Here is a 19,545-nt window from a genome sequence, read left to right on the forward strand (position 1 = left end):
GCAACAAGCACAACGGAGAGAATGTTAACACACCTTTATTCTGCTTTCATGTACTGTGACTGAAAATGTTTTTATAAGTGATATGAGAAAAACTGCATGCTGCCTAAGGCAGATGGCGGATCAAAAAATGGCCACACCCATGTGCTTGAGAAATGAACTGGAAATAGTCAAATGTATACAAACTTTACCAGTTATTAAAGTAGGGAAAATTAATTTTGTAACAGTAGACAATACTAACTTCTAAAAGTGCAATAAATGAAATATAAAATATAAATAGAGTCCCTCAATGGGACTGACACTCTATTGGGCAAAATGAATTTCCAGGAATTCAAGATAAGACAATTTCTTCCTTTTAACTGTCTAGTATTAAAACCATCTACCATATCCTTCAGGAATAACAAGATTTTTAAATTTGCGGCTGTGGTACTCATATTGGATGTCAACTTGGCACCAATTTCACTTAGGACAAAGTAGACATCATTAAAAGTGTATTGGTGAAACCACGTGTCATAATGATCATTCATTCAAGGGGAGTAGTGACAACAAGATTTAAAGTCAGACGTCGTGATAGTCATATTTTGATGTAATACTGACACCAGTTTCATTTAGGACTTGGTGAAAAACCCATCATAATGATCATTCATTCAACATGGGGTTTTCACTAAAGACTTTCGATTTTTAAGACAGTTGTCGTGGCAGCCAAATTGGACATACGACTTGCACCATTTTCATTTAGGACCAACAAGGTATTTTAAGAATTCTATTGGTGAAAGCCCCATGTTGATATAGCCATCCATTTGGAGAGGAGTAAAGATAACAATATCTTCAAGATAGGACTTTCCATTCAGGAGTAGCAGCAATAACAAGATTTTCAAGATGGCTCCTGTGGCGGCTATATTGGACATCATATCAGCATCATTTTCATCCAGGACCAGCCAGACAAAATAAGAAGTCTTTTAGTGAAAATCCATTGACATGACCATCCATTCTGCAGCAGTTGCAATAACAAGATTTTCAAGATGGCTGCCATGGTGGCCATATTAGAGGTCAGATTGGCACGATTTTCAATCAGGACCAACTAGACAGCATAAGAAGTCTTTTTAGTGAAAATCACATGTTGATATAACCATCCATCTAGGAACAGTAGCGATAAGATTTTTCAAACTGGCTGCCATGATGGCCATACTGGATGTCTGATCAGCACCATTTTTATTTAGGACAAAGCAGACATCATAAGAAGTCTTTTAGTCTTTAGATCAGAAATATGATATCCAGAGTGGTACCAAGTTCAGCCAAACAGGTGCAAGATCACCTTATTAATATGTGTTAATTTCATTCACTATCAAATCCATCTGAGATCTGGATGATATATGTGTATATTCCAAGTTTGATAAAAATCAGATCAGAAATCTGGCCTCCAGAGTGGTAACAAGGTCAGCCAATCAGATGCAAAGGATTATCTGTGTGGATCTTAATACCAGATCTATTCATGATCTTGATGATAAAAACCTTATTGCTTGTCAGATAAATATCTAATCAGAAAAAAGGCTTCCAGAAAGGTAAAAAGAACAGCCAATTTGATGCAAGATCACCATATTAATATGCGTGGATCTCACTTAATGTTAATTTGAACTTGACCTTTAATGACATGCAACCCCCACCCCCACAATAATGAGAATGAACAAATGCAACATTTCCAAGAGTATTTTCGTTTAATGTATAGATCGTTAAAAGTTCTTCCTGGAAGCACTTATAATGCAGGACCTTCCAGGGCCTTTGCCTCCTGGGCCACCACCATAGTTTCCATCCTACTGACCCTATGCCTACTTGTTTACACTCCCCAACAATATTCCTAGATCTGCCACTGTTGACCAAGATCTTGATGATTTAAGCATATATTCCAAACCTGATCAAAATCGGACTAGAAATGTGGCTTTCAGAGTAGTAACAATCTAAGACAGTCAGATTCAAGATTATCTGATTAATATATGTAGCTCTTGTTCTTCCATCCAAGATCTTAATAATATAAATCCCTATTGCAATTCTATTAAAATAAGATAAAAAATGGCTTCCATAGGTGGTAACAAGCTCAACCAATCAAATGCAAGTTCACCTTATTAGCATGCATGGATCTTGGTCATTAACAATCTTGTCAGAGATCTTAATGGTATAAGGATATATTCCAAGTCTGATCAAAATCAGATAAAAAATATAGGGCCTCCAGAGTGGTAACAAGTTTAGATCGGACCAACTCATTAATATGCAAGCATCTTACTTATTATTGAACTTTTGATGATATACACATATATTCCATGTTTGACTGAAATTGGATCAGAATATGGATTCCAGGATGGTAAGAAGCAACTGTCGACAGACGGACACAGGGCTTTACAATGGCATACCTGCCATATTTCCAGATGGTTATTGAGACTCAAAAACGTGTCTTTGCGGGGGGGGGGGGGGGGGGGGGGGGGGGCCAGTGTGCTCACCACCACCCGAAAACATGATTGTCCAATTCAGACTAAACTCTTTTCATATAAATCTATTGAAGATGACTGGAAATTCAAACCTTAATACAAGAAAATAACGCGTGTTTTCTTTAAAGCATTTAATACGCTTACAAACAAAATATAGTTGGTTCACTTAGCATTGTCAAATATTATCACCAATCAAACACACATGTGCACTCACAGAATCACCACCAAAAAGACATTTAAAAAAATGCACAATGTTTCTTCTTTAAAATCTAATGGACATTACAGTATAGTCTTAATCAAATGCAGTTTAGAGTTTGAAAATATAAATGTCATTTGTGTTTGTCTTTGCATTCATTTGAGACTGCATGGTACTGTTGTTCAAAGTTCCCTGCTGGACTCTGAGCGAATTATGGTCAGAACTGAGCTGTTCTTGCCTACCATAATACCGGCTTTATCATAACCGTATTCGATGCAATGTGACCACGTGATAAGCTGGTTCTATAGAAAAAAGAAAACAAATTGCATTAGGGGCTGAATCTTTTGTTTCAAGAATCCCTGTAATTTTATTCTTTTATCTGTTGTTTGATGTTATAAAATAGGGGTTCATGGCTGCTAATTACAATACTGATATTCCTGTTTGTCTCTTGTGAAATATGTCTACATTGACAACCAATCACACTTGTGTTAAATGAATCAAGCAATTAAAAAATAAACAATAATAAATACCCTTCCAATACATTTTGATATCCCAAAAATACAAGTACACATGATAATACATCTACTGAAATTTTTCTGAAAGTGTTATGCATTCACTATCATACACATATTTAATCATGCATGCCACATCTCATTTTTACAGAGACAATGTCATGTGGTGACCTGCACAAAAATAGCAGTCAAAACAATGGGAGTTATATACCTTGACACAAAGCAAATATCGTGGTGACCAAGACTAGGGAAGTATGTGATATCACTCATTAGTACCAAAGTTTTGATCTTTTGATAAAACAGTAAATTGTTAGAAGTAGATGAAATTGGTAAAGTGCTAAGTTACTTTATTAAAATAGTGATTGGCTGTTAAACTTAATGGGTGGACCAGAGAATTAAATTACATGATGTACCAAGAGGGCCCCATAACATAAAAACAGGTATGCCAAAGAAAGAATGTATGTGGTGTTGACATGGTTGCAGTCAATATAAAGTTCTGATAAAATTTTCAAAAATATCACAAAAATCAGCATTTGCAATCTGGCAACTCTACCTGTTATAAAAACAAGTATCATAAGATCTTCATAAGTTATTTACACACGAACAAGAAACAGTCTTTCTTGATCTAATGACTCGGCAAAATATATTAGTTTATTTGTCAGACCTTGTTTTTACCAATACTAATGACAGTAATCCTTCTTCAGCTGCCATGAATTACGGGCCTAAATTACCCAAATTGATTGGCTGGCAATAGTGCTTAAAGGCACATCATCACATTTTGACTATTCAGTGCTATGGCTGGGGGAGTCAAGTTCTTTGCTCTGAGACCCACAGCAGCCAGCCCAGTTAATCGAGGCAGGATTCAAACTGGCAACCAAATGCTCATGAACCCAGCATACTAACTACTGAGTCACTACCCAATTAACTGGACGGGAATGATGTCATGTTAAAACCCATTACAGACCTACAACAGCCAACCCAATTAATTGGTGAAGGAATCAAAGTGGCGACCAAGCAATCATGAATCCAGCATTGAGTTACTTCACAAGTAACAGGAGGGAATAGTGTCATTTTGAAACTTGTCTAAAGTAAGTGCCAAATAAGCTTACACTGGCATTTATTAAATTTGGTTTTATCAAAAGATATAATTCAGTTTGAAAACAAACTGTACAAACCTAACATTTTAGTATATTCCAATACGATGACCAAAATCTGGATAAGTCCATTCTGCAAAATTGTCATAGTATATGAAGATTTTCAATGGAATCTGGCACAAACATGCTAAACAGTAATTTCCAGTTGCATGGGTTGTCCCAGTAGGTAGCAAAATTATAGCATATGTGATGCAACTCTAACAACCCTTGCTGTCCAACTTTGATGCAACACAAAAATTGTATTTCCTTTACTAAAATAAATGTGGTGTAGTCCTATCAAGACAGTAGCATTTCAAAGTAAGTACTTTGCAAATTGACTGTACAGCTGATGTTATTCAGATGTCAAGTTTATTACCTAAAAGCGATGTTCATATACATAACTAAGGAAGAAAAACGTGGGTATTTGATTATTTACCACCATCGATAATTGGCTTCCTATTGGGGGCACTCACCATTTATTATCTACTTTTGAGAGAGTGATGTATGTAAGGTGAAGCTGTTTGCATTTAAAACATGCACAATGGACAGAATGTTGGCATACCTCTATGCTACATTAATGTAATGTGGATGACATTTCTTTGGATATCGTACTTTTGGAAATTGTACATGATTTAAACCAGGGGTGGGCAAACTATGGCCCGCCAAGGGCTTTCATGCGGCCTAGGAACAAGTCATCATTCGTACTGACTCTGTTTATGTTACTCTGTTTATCAAATAAATGTGCTTCTTTTGAAGTTTAAGTTTTCAAATATTAACAACATATTAACAACTAAAAATTAACTAGATGTTATTTAGAAAAACCTTTTGTTTTTGCTATTTCAAATATTAATTATTTTACTTAATGAACTATGAGGCCCATGACAAGGTGTAAATTTGTGAATGCAGCACTTGTACTGGAAAGTTTGCCCACCTCTGATTTAAACACACTGCTAACTAAAATGACTGCTCCCTTGTGCTAAAAAATCAGTCTAAAGTACACTATCCATAGCAGCTACTAAAATAGGGAAAATGAATTTTGCCAGACTAGACAATACCAGCTTCTGAAAATGCAATGAATGAATTACCAAATATATAAAATGTAAAAAAAGTTATCGGTTCTTTTTTATACAATTTATCCTTGAAGTTCAGGAAGGGAAAATGACCAAGTGGAGCTAGCACTTTTTTGTAAGGTGCACATCTACACCCATCAATCATACACCAAAATATTGGGAATTAAAGGTTCTTTGAATTATACCTAAGATATACAAGGTCTTTTTTAAATAGCCAGTATAACCAGTGAGGAAAGCCAGGGAAATTCTTTTTCTTTAAAATCCTAACCCTGTGTAAAATATGAAACTGTAGAGTGCCACCATTGGCCTTTTCAATATGCTTACACGATTTCCTCTTCCCTTCACCCCACCCCCAATTCCGAGTGATGGAGCCATTCACTGTACTGTACCTGCGTGATACTCTAAATCCCCTTGAAAGAGTATTATTTGGAGAGTGCAGTCAACACTACATGGAGTGAACATATTGTTTCCTTTTTTAATAAAATAATTAGTACACAGTAAAGACGAAACATTCATGGCTAGAGGCCAGTTATTATGATATTTTAAAAGATATCATTCAAAATGCGTTAAGAGTTGTAACTGCTCAATACTTCTTCTATAATAAGAAATATTGCCTATATATACATATACACACACACACACACACACACACACACACATATATATATATATATATATATATATATATATATATATATATATATATATATATATGACTATAGGCGACTTATAGGCGGATTTTTCATCCTGCAAACTTATGTTCTGGGCAGTTGAGATCCCTCACATGAGAACGGGCAGACAATATGAAAGGAATTACTTCCGGGTCAATCTTTCGCTGTGCCTGTTAAGCCTTAGGAAGTAACTCATATATATATAATTCAATTCAATTCAATACACTAGAAATCGTAATTAAACATGAAAAAGGCAATCACTTGTGTAGTAGATACATGTTTGTAGGAGATTTAAGATCTAGAAACGATTATGTATGCTATTGAAATCTGGGATAATAGTGGAGATAAAGATGACGTTGGTTGTGGGTAGATTCCAATCTGCCCACAACGTGAATATGAGAACAACAATTCTGCCTATAACCCACCTAAAATAGTATATATATATGCATCTCATAGAAAATAACATTTTCTGCTACAGTATATAAAAATAACAATAAATGCAAATAATTCTAATCTTGTCCTGTAACGAAAAGATTTTATAGCTGAATTTATCTGTGCCAATAAAATTCCAAACAAGATTTTTCAAACAACCTAATCTCCTACAGACGATCTGGTCAAATATCCATCATTTAAAAGAATCCAAAGTCAGCTTGCTTTGAGAAAAAAAACCAACTTTTTATTGATACCCTTTATAAAATAATCAGCTTTAAAGTATCCAAAATCAGCTTCCAGGGTCAGCTTGCTTTACAATAAAAATACCTTTTGACCTGTTGGCGAAATGACAAATAATGGTTTTTATTTGCAAGATACTGTCATATAATTGAACTGGATATAATATAATATAATCTTGTTTATTTTGCAGATAACACCGCATCATGTGTGAATGACACATACCTTCAAGCAATCATTTCACTTTCTCACTCTTGTTTGTGATTTTGTTGGATCCCATGTTCAGTCAGATAACACATTCAAACCTGTGAGTAGAACCAAACACGATTTGTTTCTCTCTGTTCATGTCAGTGAACAATGTGACTTGTGTTATCTGATGTAAATGATATGTGCTACAGTATGGATGTCTACGCTACATTTATGGAGTTTGTGGATACCTTTTCTTTAATGCTCACGATGGAAAAAAAGAGAGGAATAAGTGATAACAATACAATGTTAATTTCTTTCATTTTATTATCAAATAAGCATTTTGTTTATCGATTTTACTGCAACATCAGGGTGCAGATTAAACACAAATTTTTTTCATTTCTTAAGTCTTGGAACATATGACCTAGGTGTATAAAAGCTTCACCATAAGTTCTAGTACAGGAAAAAATAATTATTTTATTGTGTGCAATATATACAGTTATTATTAAAATTCAAGTAGCACTAATTTATAGTAATAATGATAAACAATGAAGCCTCTGCAATAACAATAATGATAAAATGTATCTGTGTATATGTTCAATATAGTTCATCCATTTATTAGAACCACCGTAATTTTCTCTCTAAAAAGCTGTGAAATGTAGTAGATTTTTCATATGTTACAGTCTAACTTTTTGATTATACAATACAGAGACAAAAAGTATCCCATAAATATATACCTTGCAATGAAGCAACATTGAACACTGATAAACTGAACTAAATTTTTTCAGCAGTTTAAACAATAAAAATTGATGTTAAAAAAGTAAACTAAAATCAAAGTGCTGTCAACAATGCTCATTACATTGCTATTGAGACAAATGAGGCCTCTAACTTGCATAATATAAATTCAGACCAAAACTTGCTTTAACTGCATTCAAATACATGAAATTGGAGTGTTATCCATATAAATGAACCTGAATGATTGCGGGGGCCCCAAGTGGCTGTGTGGTCTAAAGCGCTTTCCGTTACAGATCACTGCCATCTCACCTCTGTCTGCGTGGGTTCGAGTCTAGGATTTGGCTAATGTGGGTATGTGAGAAAGCTTGCCAGTAGCTTCTCATGGTCGGTGGTTCTTCCTGGGGTTTTCCTGGGTTCTTCCTCCACCATTAACACTGGCCGTCATGCATAGCCTATCACGTGCTGAAGTATAGTGTTAAACCCCACAACAACAACAACCTGAATGATTGCAGTGAAAGTGTGCAGTGTCCAGTGTGTTCAAGAAACAAAAAAACTTAATCCAAATAAACATTCGTCATACTGATTAACTTACCCAAAAAACTGAATGTAGTCTGGTAACGCAGCATTTCCCTTTACCTTTGATGATATAATCCTTCTGGAATTGCTCACTGCCTTTATTGGATCACTGAACAAATGAAAGAAAAAGAAACATTTTGCATTAGATGTCTGAACACCTTGCATACCATTGGTGGAAACAAAAAGGAATCAAAACATACCCATCTTACCTAATTTATTTCACCGACATAAAGCAGAGGTCACATTTAATTGCACGAGGTACCAAGTCTATTTGTAAGTATCAGAAAATCTAGGTGATTACTATTTACATCTGAGTTAACATTAAGTCAGTACTCAAAATTTAGTCCCTACCTTTCTTAACACATACCCCCCTCCTGCTGGCTCAATAGTGTAATCATATTGTTTGTTTATTGACTGGAAGGTATGTTAGTTACTGTTTGTAACAGTGTCCCTTTGGTACAGTTCTCTGTAAGTTAGAAGCTGTGCACAGTCAGTGACAAGGCGTATTTTTTTAGTGAAAACTGTGTTGTTACATTTAGTTTTATCACAGTACTGTGTGCTTTGATTTCATCTGGGACTTATTACAAAACTGTCTATTTCTAAGATTTTCGGACATAGTTCTTTGTCTCTGGTATAATTAACACATGATATATTTTCGTGACTGGCAATTGTAAGATTCTTTGCTAGACTGTAATCTTTTGTGATATATCATACTAAGTTGTTTTCAGTTTGTCCAATGCCTGTGAACTCTCCCCCTCTCTCTCTGTACTTATTACCTACAATGTAAAATTGCTTTCACTCTTAACTTTAGGTAAAAGTTGGCTCTACTTGTGATACAGAGGCTATCAATATACTAGAACAGCAGTAGTTAAAAGCAACAGATGATTATAAACTGTCAAACTCATCTGCATACCCAGCATGTAAAGCTGATTATTAAATGACACTAAATCATCACTATGAATACCCCCCCATAAGGATTAAAATTAATACTGCAACTAATAATACAATATGTGTGCAATAACTTATATTTACATGCGAACAATTCAAAGTGAAATATCTAAGACATAAAGGAATTAATGAGTTTAATCCAGGAATGCAGCACGTAATGCCTTTAGTGTTTGTACGAAAAATGAATAATTGTTGCTCAAAGAAGGTTAAACGATTTAGTGTATTGTAAATTGGAGCAATCACAAAAATATTGCAAAGTTTTCATGTTAATGTTAAAAATAATACATAATTCAAAATGCTGATCTACAGCTTAAGGATGGATGATAATACGAGTCATCTATGATATATTTAATGGAAAATATACCTTTGCAGCATCACATTTCTCAGCTTGTTCTTAGCTGCTGACTCATCTACACACCTTTATCAGAGGAATGGTCAGGTGAACATCTTTTCGACTATCAGGTGACAAGGCCCATTCGTAAAAGTCCATATAATTACCAAAATCAGCCGAAATTTACACAAATCTGCAAACAAAGTTAATAAAAAGAAAAGAAAATAGTTATAATGTAGAATGATATTTCATGCACAAATCAACTATAATGACATTATGGTCAGCTGTTAAAACATGTTAACAATACCATTTCATCGAACCAATAACTTTACCCAAGAACAGTTACTCTGGCAATAATAACATTCTGAGTTGTCCATATGCAAACAATTGGTTATGCTTTTACCCCCTTCCCCCTTACTCATTGCACAGCATACATTTTTGTATCCCACATGTGTATGTACATTGCTGAGTCACCACCCCTTTTCAAGAATAGCTGAAACAATTTAATTTTAAAAGATGAAATTATTAGTAGTCATTACAAATAAACAGAGGTTTAAATTAATACCATGTAAAACGAACTTTGAAAATTAAAGTAGGACAGTATTAACATCAACTATAACAGTAATAGCTTGAATCGTACAGAAATCATAACCAATGCTTTCGAAGGAAAATGTAAATATTTATCTCTAATAATAGTTTTAAACAAGTGACAGCTGCTAATATTTAGTAGACCTTAACTTTAATAGTCAAATATCAGCCAGTGACTAAAAGTTTGACATCAACTGTGGAAAATTGGAATATTATCAGCCTTATCATCATTTGGAATGACTGGACCTCACATTTTTATCATCAGCCTTGATATCATCCAAATCATGAACCATAACAGTAATTTTCTTGGGTGACAATTTTTGTAAGGTGTGTGTGCGATCATGTGACATTTCATGTTGGCCTAGGATTTGTATTAAATTTAAGACACGCTTCTGAATCTCACTATTATAAAAGTAAAGGACAATATGTGTCAAAAAGGCAATCCACGTGTCTATCCAAATACAATACACTGTCCCAGTCTGGTAAGGTATGGCTTTACAAATTTGCATGAGGCACCAGGATCTGGAATTCATAACCTGTCGGAATCATGAGATAAAATAACTGGTCATGTCAGAAAATGAAGAGGAAAATATGTCTTCCACAAAGTACACCATGTGCAATAAAATTAAACATATCACACTTCATAATTTTAAGCAGATATTGGCTCTGCCTGACATGGCATACCAGCCACTTTGCATCTAACTCATCTGCTAGTTATGTTTATAACTTGACTACTCTTCATAAACATCACAGTTATCAAGGAATATTGACCCCTACCGCTGCAGAACATACTTAACAGTCACCCTGCCACATATACAAGCTAATGCTTTTTAAAAAATTTTCAACACCCCCCACCTCCACTCAATGAATGCATACTTTATGCACAACCTATTAGTGTGACAGAATAAATAAAGTGACAGAATGAACTAATCATGTCATTATCACAAGATTTACTAGTACATAAATTATTACATAATATACAGGCGACCGCTCTGGTGGCCTAGTGATTAAAGCATCCGCCTCACATGTGGAAGGTCTTGAGTTCAAACCCTGACTGAGTCATATCAAAGACTTCTAAAAATGGTACTAACAGCTGCCTTGTTTGGCACTCAGCATTAAGAGGTTAGTGTTAGAACTGGTCAGCCTGATGTTAGGATAATGTGACTGGGTGGGACATGATGCTACATGTCTCGGGCATGATGCACGAGTGCTAGACATCACTATAAACTGCCACACTGCAGATATCGTAGTGATATGACTTAAAAACTGTTAAAGTTATGTCAAAAATACAAAACACATATTATAATATACAGGCAAATGTATATTTATATGTATGTGTTATTTGTAAAACTCGAACAGTAATGATTGTTATTGTCAACAGATATGGATGAGCACTAACAAAGTTATCACTCAACTGCATCCGCTGAACAGACATCTGATGTTAATGATCAGCTGACTGTAAAATATTAATATGATTACCATCAAGGTTGTAAAATGTTTGTTTTAGGAGATTTTTGGATGGATTTTGATACATATAGGATATGAGCAGATTTGGACCAGTATACAGACCCAGCAAAGCCTTTACAACTACTACAGTAACACACATTTGAGTGATGTAGCTGTGTAATGTATATTTAACATTTAAGCAGACCAAAATGGACCTTAAAACTTGTGTAGTATGTCACATAATTTATAAGAATCAGACAATTCAGTTTTTGATTTAAAATGATTGAAAAATTTGAATTATTTCTTTCCTTTTGTTTTGATTTTCTGTTCTCTACTATACATGACTGCTATGATATTTCAGGTCATAAAGTCTGCAATCAGTAAATAAGTAAATAAAGACAATGACCCTCTAGATATAATTTAAGTCTGTTTGTTGTTGTTTATATTAAAATTAATTTATTTTCCACTATGAATCAGATGCCTGCGGGAAATAAACAATAAACAGACACTATGTACAGGCATTGTTATGAAAGGGAGTTACTCTGATATCGCAGTAAGACCAACAACAACAAAATAATCTGATGATGGCACATACATGTATTAATGTTTGAAACTTAATGTAATCAACTTGAAAAATGGAAGCTACTTCTATGGCACTCATTATGCCACCTGTGCCCTACAGTAACATAAACTTATAAGAAAGAATTACAGAAATGCATTTGTAAATAACGACCCATGATGATTGGAAATGCTCTGGGATTGGTGCTGAGAATGAACAACAATCGGTGTGGATTCGATCTCCTAGTCCTTGACCATCACAGTAATCATGTGATCTAACTCTTGTATAACATCAATGCACATTATCAGACAACAAACTGGCTAAACAATTTGTTACAGTGATAGCAATTTTAAGAAAATATTGATTATATCGGAGAACATAGGGTAAGGATATTATTTTGAGACAGTAATATTCATGGGTTTATTTATAAAATAGAGTACTCATCAGTAATCCCCACATTTTCCCAAAATAAACCAGAACTAGTAACTTATGGTCATGTGGTATATATAAGTACACGATACATGGCGCAATAGATAAAATAAATACTGATAAGTTCAAATATTGAGATACCATAGAACCAATATCGTCAGAAGCTAGGCCACACCATACTGGTTTTTCCACAGGGGCTCGTATTGTTGCATACAATTGACCTGTCATACATGTACCATTAGTCAGAATGTCTTCTGACCTGTGTCATCCCATTTTTGATATTTGGATATTTATGTTGGGGTGTAGGGCCCCTACACCCCAACACAAATGTCCAAATATGAAAAATGGGGTGGCAAGGGTCAGAGGAAACTCAGTCTAATGTACTATATAATAAATACAATATAGTACATGTATGACAGTGCAACTGTAGGCAACGATACGAGCCCCTGTGGGTTTTTCAATGATTTTTGTACCAGTCCTCGAAAATTAATAACGGTAATAAACTTAAAATGGATTAATTAGAAAGAAATGTAATTGCCAGTACCCAAATTAAATGTAACTTATTTCATAGTAACGATGTTAGTATACATACTACTACGGGTACTGCCGTACAAATAAAATAATGCAATCTCATTACAAAACCACGAAAACTGATAACGGTCATAAATGTGTATGAGGCGTATCGTATAATTTCAATTCTAATTTAAAAACGTGTCAATTAAAAAATATAAACGTACAAAGAATTCATAGTTACGGTTATAATAATAATAATAATAATACTAATAACAATAAAAAAGTAAACTACTAGCGAAATAACCTGCGATTCGACCAATCCGCGAAAATTGATAACGCCACCAATGGAGGTCTAATTTCAAATAGTACTTAAAAAATTTAAATAGTAAACAAACTAAAATGTAATTATCAGCGCTGAAATGAAACGTACAATGAATTATTAGTAACGGTTAAATTATATACACTACCGGTCAGATACCAAAATGCTAAATTTCTAGTAGCCAAATTCTCAACGTCAATGTTATATTTTTTTTATAACCACAATGTCCAATGAAAACCATCGTTTCAACCAAAGTCATTTGCATAAATGAATATTTAACAATATTATTTTGATCCGCTGTCGCGGGGCCCATAGGTCGGTGCTTACTCGGCCTATTTGGTAACCCGGCACTGTGTAGTTGTCGGGTTTAAAGCCTAAACTTTCACAGAATCTTTTTGTAATGGAGTAATATTTGTGACAAGATGTACTGTATACTTTATAACCCATATTACATCCATCAATCATACATCAAAATTAAGAGAATTAAAGGTTCTTTGAATAATACCTAAGATATACTAGGTCATTTTTTTTAATAGTCAGAATAACCAGCGAGGAAACCGGGGCATATTAATTTTCTTTAAAATTCTAACCACCTCTGCAAAATAATATTTTTTTTGTAGAACGCCATCTATGGGATCGATAGAATTAGTCATGTGATAAAAGTTTTCCTAAGAGTTTATACTTCCTTCTTCCACCGACGCCACATAGCAATACAGGTTGTTGTTTCTTAAATAATTGTCATTGAGATTTGTAGAAGTGTGTAATGTCATTGATCATTTTAAAATCTAAAAATTATGCACAAATATGGATGTGATTCAATTGTTGATCAATCAAGTAGAGCCATGGTGAATGAGTTATCTTTCAGTTTTAGCTACGATGTCGTAGCCTCAGCTCGATTTGTTGTGGTTGAGGAGGTACGAGGTACGAGTAAGGGCACTAATATTAGTACTAAGCTACTTTCAACCCATCTCCCTCCTCCCTCCCCCAGTTTTACTTACATGCACCTTTTCAGAAATATACTTTGTTACAGTGATATTTCTCATTATTTTGGGTACATTAGATATTTCAGCAAAGTATGGTTAAGAAATGACATGCATTGCTTCTTACTCTTTAAGGAGCTGTGATCAAGTCGACCCTTTCTATTGAGGTGGCAGTGGACAGTTTCGCAAATTTTGTAACATGAAGGTATGGTGTAACTTTCTGAGCTATTATTTTGTAATAATTAAAGATGTGGACATATTTGTGAATTCTACTTTTCGGCTTGTTTTGTTCTTGAGACTTATATTAGGCATGTACATACACCTCATGTAGTTATTTGGCTCAAACTTGGAATTGGCCATTCTTGAGAAATTGCGCGCAAGAACTTTGAATTCCAAATTCTTGCGTTCTTTCTCGAGAAATTGCATGGTCGTTTGCACCAACTTGGAATAGCCATTTCTTGAGAAATTGCGCGCAATAACTTGGAATAACAAATTAATTGCTAGTTTTCAAAAATTTAATATTTGTTTCAAATCTTTTTATTTATTTAATCTTATTTTTCTTTTTCATGGCATTGTTTTAAATAATTGTACTTGAAGTATCTTTCAAAAAAATTTGTATTTGAAATATATGTTTGAAAAAATATTTGTTCTTGAAACATGTTTGTAATTTTTTTAAATAAAATAATATATTTTAATTTTTATTGATTGATTGGTTGATTGATTTAACCACTAATATTATTTCTTTGTATTATATTTGTAATAAGTTGGATTTAGTGTTGCTGACTTTAGTCCTAAAGGAATAGCTTGAATGTAGGAAAGATCTGATTGGACCATTGTAAAGTTTCACCAATATGAAACTACTACACACTGTTGCCTGATGTCGTAAAGAGAGTCGTTTCATGAAAGATATATCTGGAATGTATTAAACATCTAAAGGGATTGTTACTATCCCCCCAAAGAGTTATATTTCACAGTCATGAATATTTTTTCCAAGTTGTTGCATGGTGCATGCATGCCATTTTGGAAATTGAAACATTTAAATACCATTTTGAAATGACAGTGAGTAAAGGTGAGCAATTTAGACCACTGGATCAGCCAGGACCCTCTAGTTGTTTTAGTTTTGGGCTTAATGCCACTTGTTTCAGAACATGATAGGCTATAAATGCTGGCCATTGTAGGAAGAATCTGGGAAAATCCTGAGAAAAACCACGAACACGCTTGGAGCTACTGGCAATCTTTCCATATTTCACTGCTATGGGGTTATTTCAACTTGCTGCATGATGCTTGCATGCCACTTTTGGGAATTTAATCTTAGGAAGACTGATTTAAATGTTGGAAATGTCTTTAAGGGAGTCTTGGATCAGTATAAAGTATGCATGTAGACATACAAAGAGACTGAAAAATAAATTTGTGTTTTCTTTGATATCTTCCTTACAACAAATGAGTAGTAAAAGGTATGGCACATTTTGTTACAACGGTTACAGCTGAGAAATATTTAGAAGAAATCTCATGCTGTGTTAAATGTATTGTCATTTAATATGTGGTACAAATGGTACAACAACATCTACGTGATGATTTTATGAATGTTATTTGCGTTCGTATTTACAGTTTTATATATATCAGACTGACAACAAATACACCTATTAAGAACTAATTCTCTGTTGACAAAAGTCCTGGATGATGACCTCAGTCTCAAGATGGGGATGCCTTCAACAACTGCTATTACGTGTATCAGTACCTTGAAGATGATGAAGAAATACAAGCTGCTTTAAAATATTTGATCAAACTTGAGAAGGTGATCTAAGGTGTCCAAGTACTGAATTCAATATGTATTCATATTTATGCCAAGATGCACTGTTAGGACTCTTTGGCCTGAAAGTCAGTAACAGAAAACAATGAAAACCAATGGTTTTATAAAATTAAAAAAAAAATATTTCCCTAGAATACAAAGTGAAAATTTGTGTGTGTGTTTGTGTGTGTGTGTATAATTTGGATTTTTAACATAGCTTTAACAATTTTGCAGTCATATCACTACAAGGTTTACAGTGGCAGTGTATAGTTATGTGTTATACACTGAGACATCATGCTGCAGACCTGTAGCATGATGCCCCGCCCAGTCACATTATCCTGACACCAGTCCAACCAGTCCTAACACTAGCCTTAATGCTGAGCACCAAACAAGGCAGCTGCTAGTACCAGTCTTATAAGTCTATGGCATGACTCAGCTGGGGTTCGAACCTGTAACCTCTCTCATCCAAGGTGGACTGGTCAAAGTGAAAATTTAAAATGACTTACAGTATTTTTAATTAAATTGCAAATAGTCCAAGCAGTTGTATCGCAAGTCAAAAAGTGTAGAGTATTTCAAATGAATTCAAATGGTGTTCTGAATGAATTCTGTTTGTGAAATGCTGATGTACCAACAGCCTGAAATAGCCTAGAATAGTATTGATGTGCTAACAGTCTTGATGAATCACAGTGATGTAATCCTAAATGTCTGTTTTAGATTCTTTTGTGTGTTTACATTAATAAATATTGTATGCATTCCTTGATGATTTTTAGTGTAATATTTTCATACTTGTTTCATAATTATGATACAATTCTTTATACATCTTATATCTTTTGGCTATTTCTACTGTATTTGTTTATGAATTTTTATAATGTAAATCTGGTTTCAGTTTTAGACATAATCCAGACTAAATGTGTTGTTATTTAATACATAAAATGGATGTTTTCATTTATTTGTTGTTATATTATTATGAGTTTTGTGTTTCATCATACACTGTGAATCTATTATTGGTTTCCTGTACATTGTATATACTACATCTGGTAAAAATAACAAGAACATAATGATTTACTTGCAATTCACACCCATTAAGTTGCTATATCATCTTATAGCACATCTAGTCTAGTTAACAAGGAATATTCTGTATTGCTGTAACAACACTTCAATCCAAGATGTGAAATACATGGATTAGAATTTCAAACAAGGACCAAAATGAGTCTCCATTATACAAATATTTTTTAGGTTTCTTTAAAACGTTTGTTTGTAAACATGTTAGTGTATAGAAGTCTGAAAGTGCTGATATGAGTTGCAGGATGGATATTTTTCATAACATGTTTTGTTAGCTTGATTTAGTCATAACTAGTTGTACACTATCTTCATTAACAGGTTGAAATTGTCATCTGTTATATTGAATATTTCTTACACTGTAAACTTCTTTGAAATGGTTCAGTCTGTTGTAAATGAGCTATAAGTTTGTTATACTTTCTCCACAAGAGCAGATGGTATGTTAGTGACGGTATTAATATGATCTGAAATACCATCGGGGCTATGCAGTTGCGACAGCTTCTCAGAAGTCAATACAGTACAATGTTAAAATTTAACTGTTTAATAAATAGTTTCAAAAACCTGACACATCGTTAGGTCTCCCATCTAATATATAAAATACATTATTGTCAAAATAACCTTATCACAAAATTATTTGTTGTCTTATTATTCAAGTAACTTTCCCTGCAAAAGGAATTTTAAAAATTTCTCTATTAACATCCTCCATTATACAAAGGCAAAAATGGAACTGATCCAAAATCACTTAACTTGCTTAGTTACTTCTCTTCAATTTCTGACATGTGCAACAATTCGGCCATGTATGTTGAATTACAAAATCCAGCCACTAGGTCTGTTTATATCGCTTGACACGGTCACGCAATTTCTTGAGAAAGAGCGCAACAACTTGGAATTCCGAATTGTTGCGTTATTCCAAATTTCAGCCCAATATAGTCACTGCAAAAGTTAGTCTGGTTCCCTGCTTAGTATGCTCCCTGCGTGGCACTCCAGGACACACGGTACTAATTATACGGAAGAATTGTGAACCAGTCTAGAAATGGGTGAAGAAATAATAGAGTATTTACAGGTTTGGTGGTCCATAATTGGTTAATAATGAAAATTAAAATTTTAGGAAAAATATCTTTTGAGAGCTTATCCTATATGTAATGTAAAAAAAAAATATTGACAAATTTCTACTGATGCAATTTTAGCATTTTTATAGGCTTGACTCAGGAGTACTCAATACTGAAAGTAGCACCTGATTCATTTGGTGCAGAACCAATAACACGTGTTTCATGCACATGTATGTATACAAAGTGCCGCAGGTCATATGGTGTTCTCCACACATAAGCTTGCACCAAGGTTAGCTGTGCATGAAGAATTATAGGTGTCATTTATCAGCACCCATAAATTTTAAGTTATTGAATTTTGAATATGATAGTGTTTCCATATGTTTACCATTGGAGTGGAATTAGTACCGTGAGTCCTATATGCGACCTATACCATAATAGGAGCTTGTTGTTTCCATGGTTACCACGTGCATCCAGGGTATCAATTTGGTGGTTTTTACATATGACAATCATAATGGAGTCTTTTTATCATGGTTTGCATGTGATTTTGGAGAAAAATTCTATACAAAAGACAGATGGGGATGGTTTTATACACTGGAGAGTGGAAGTAGATAGCTCAGGCCATAGGGAAAAGAGCATAGTATGGCCTGATGGCAGAATTTCATATGATGGTACCCATAGATTGGCCTATATGGTTAAATACCATTTAACACATTGAACAATTCCCCAAAAGGGGGTGGGGGTGGGGAGATTTTATATGTAAGCCACTTATGTCACAATCACTTATGTATCAGCACTGATCATTTAACTTTAGAGACACACTCAGCAGATCAAAGCAGAGAACATAGTAAAAATAAGGACTGTGCACAAAACTGCACATGCTGCATTGCCTCAACCTGTAAATTGAATTATTATATGTCGAGTCACATTGAATATCAATTATACCGGTCTTATTTCTTATCCTAGAATTAAACTCATTGACACCTATTCTATGTTTAGCATGTTTCTCATATTGGTACATTACATTTTTGGGCAAAAAGTATTGGAACTTTTCTGCATCCCTTTTGTTGAGGGAGCAGGGAGGGACATTTTCACATAAAATAATAGTTTTCAACCCTTCATTCCCAATATAAGTCTGCAAAAGTCCTATCTGTATTGCATTCTTTACACAGGCAGTTTTTCTTCCCCAACCTCTCTTCATACAGTTGAAACATTCTTGATGTATAACTGCATGGTGAACATACTGCTCTCTCCCACCAAACCAGATCTCTTTTTTCTTCATGTACCAAGTCCCATGATAGAAAACCTTCATA

The 19,545-nt window shown here is 34.2% G+C and overlaps 1 protein-coding gene and 1 long non-coding RNA gene across 2 annotated transcripts in view; one reads left to right on the forward strand and one right to left on the reverse strand.

The window, feature by feature from the left end:
* Positions 1 to 2,593: 2,593 nt before the first annotated feature.
* LOC149771232 (uncharacterized) lies at positions 2,594 to 13,579 on the reverse strand. The gene is made up of 5 exons (XR_016418386.1): positions 13,507 to 13,579; positions 9,538 to 9,697; positions 8,242 to 8,334; positions 6,954 to 7,033; positions 2,594 to 2,975 (listed from the first exon to the last, which is right to left on the reverse strand). It is a non-coding gene; the product is annotated as an uncharacterized LOC149771232 (long non-coding RNA).
* Positions 13,580 to 14,028: 449 nt separating this feature from the next.
* Positions 14,029 to 19,545, forward strand: part of LOC149771233 (uncharacterized) — a 66,233-nt gene continuing 60,716 nt past the window's right edge. Inside the window, exons 1-2 of the mRNA XM_089948678.1 lie at positions 14,029 to 14,074; positions 14,474 to 14,543. The gene's annotated coding sequence lies outside the window, so the exon portion shown is untranslated. The remainder of the gene's footprint in view (positions 14,075 to 14,473; positions 14,544 to 19,545) is intronic.

This window comes from Sinohyriopsis cumingii, unplaced genomic scaffold (assembly GCF_028554795.1).
Source record: "Sinohyriopsis cumingii isolate HCF-2022 unplaced genomic scaffold, ASM2855479v2 utg002017l, whole genome shotgun sequence".
NCBI lineage: Eukaryota > Metazoa > Mollusca > Bivalvia > Unionida > Unionidae > Sinohyriopsis > Sinohyriopsis cumingii.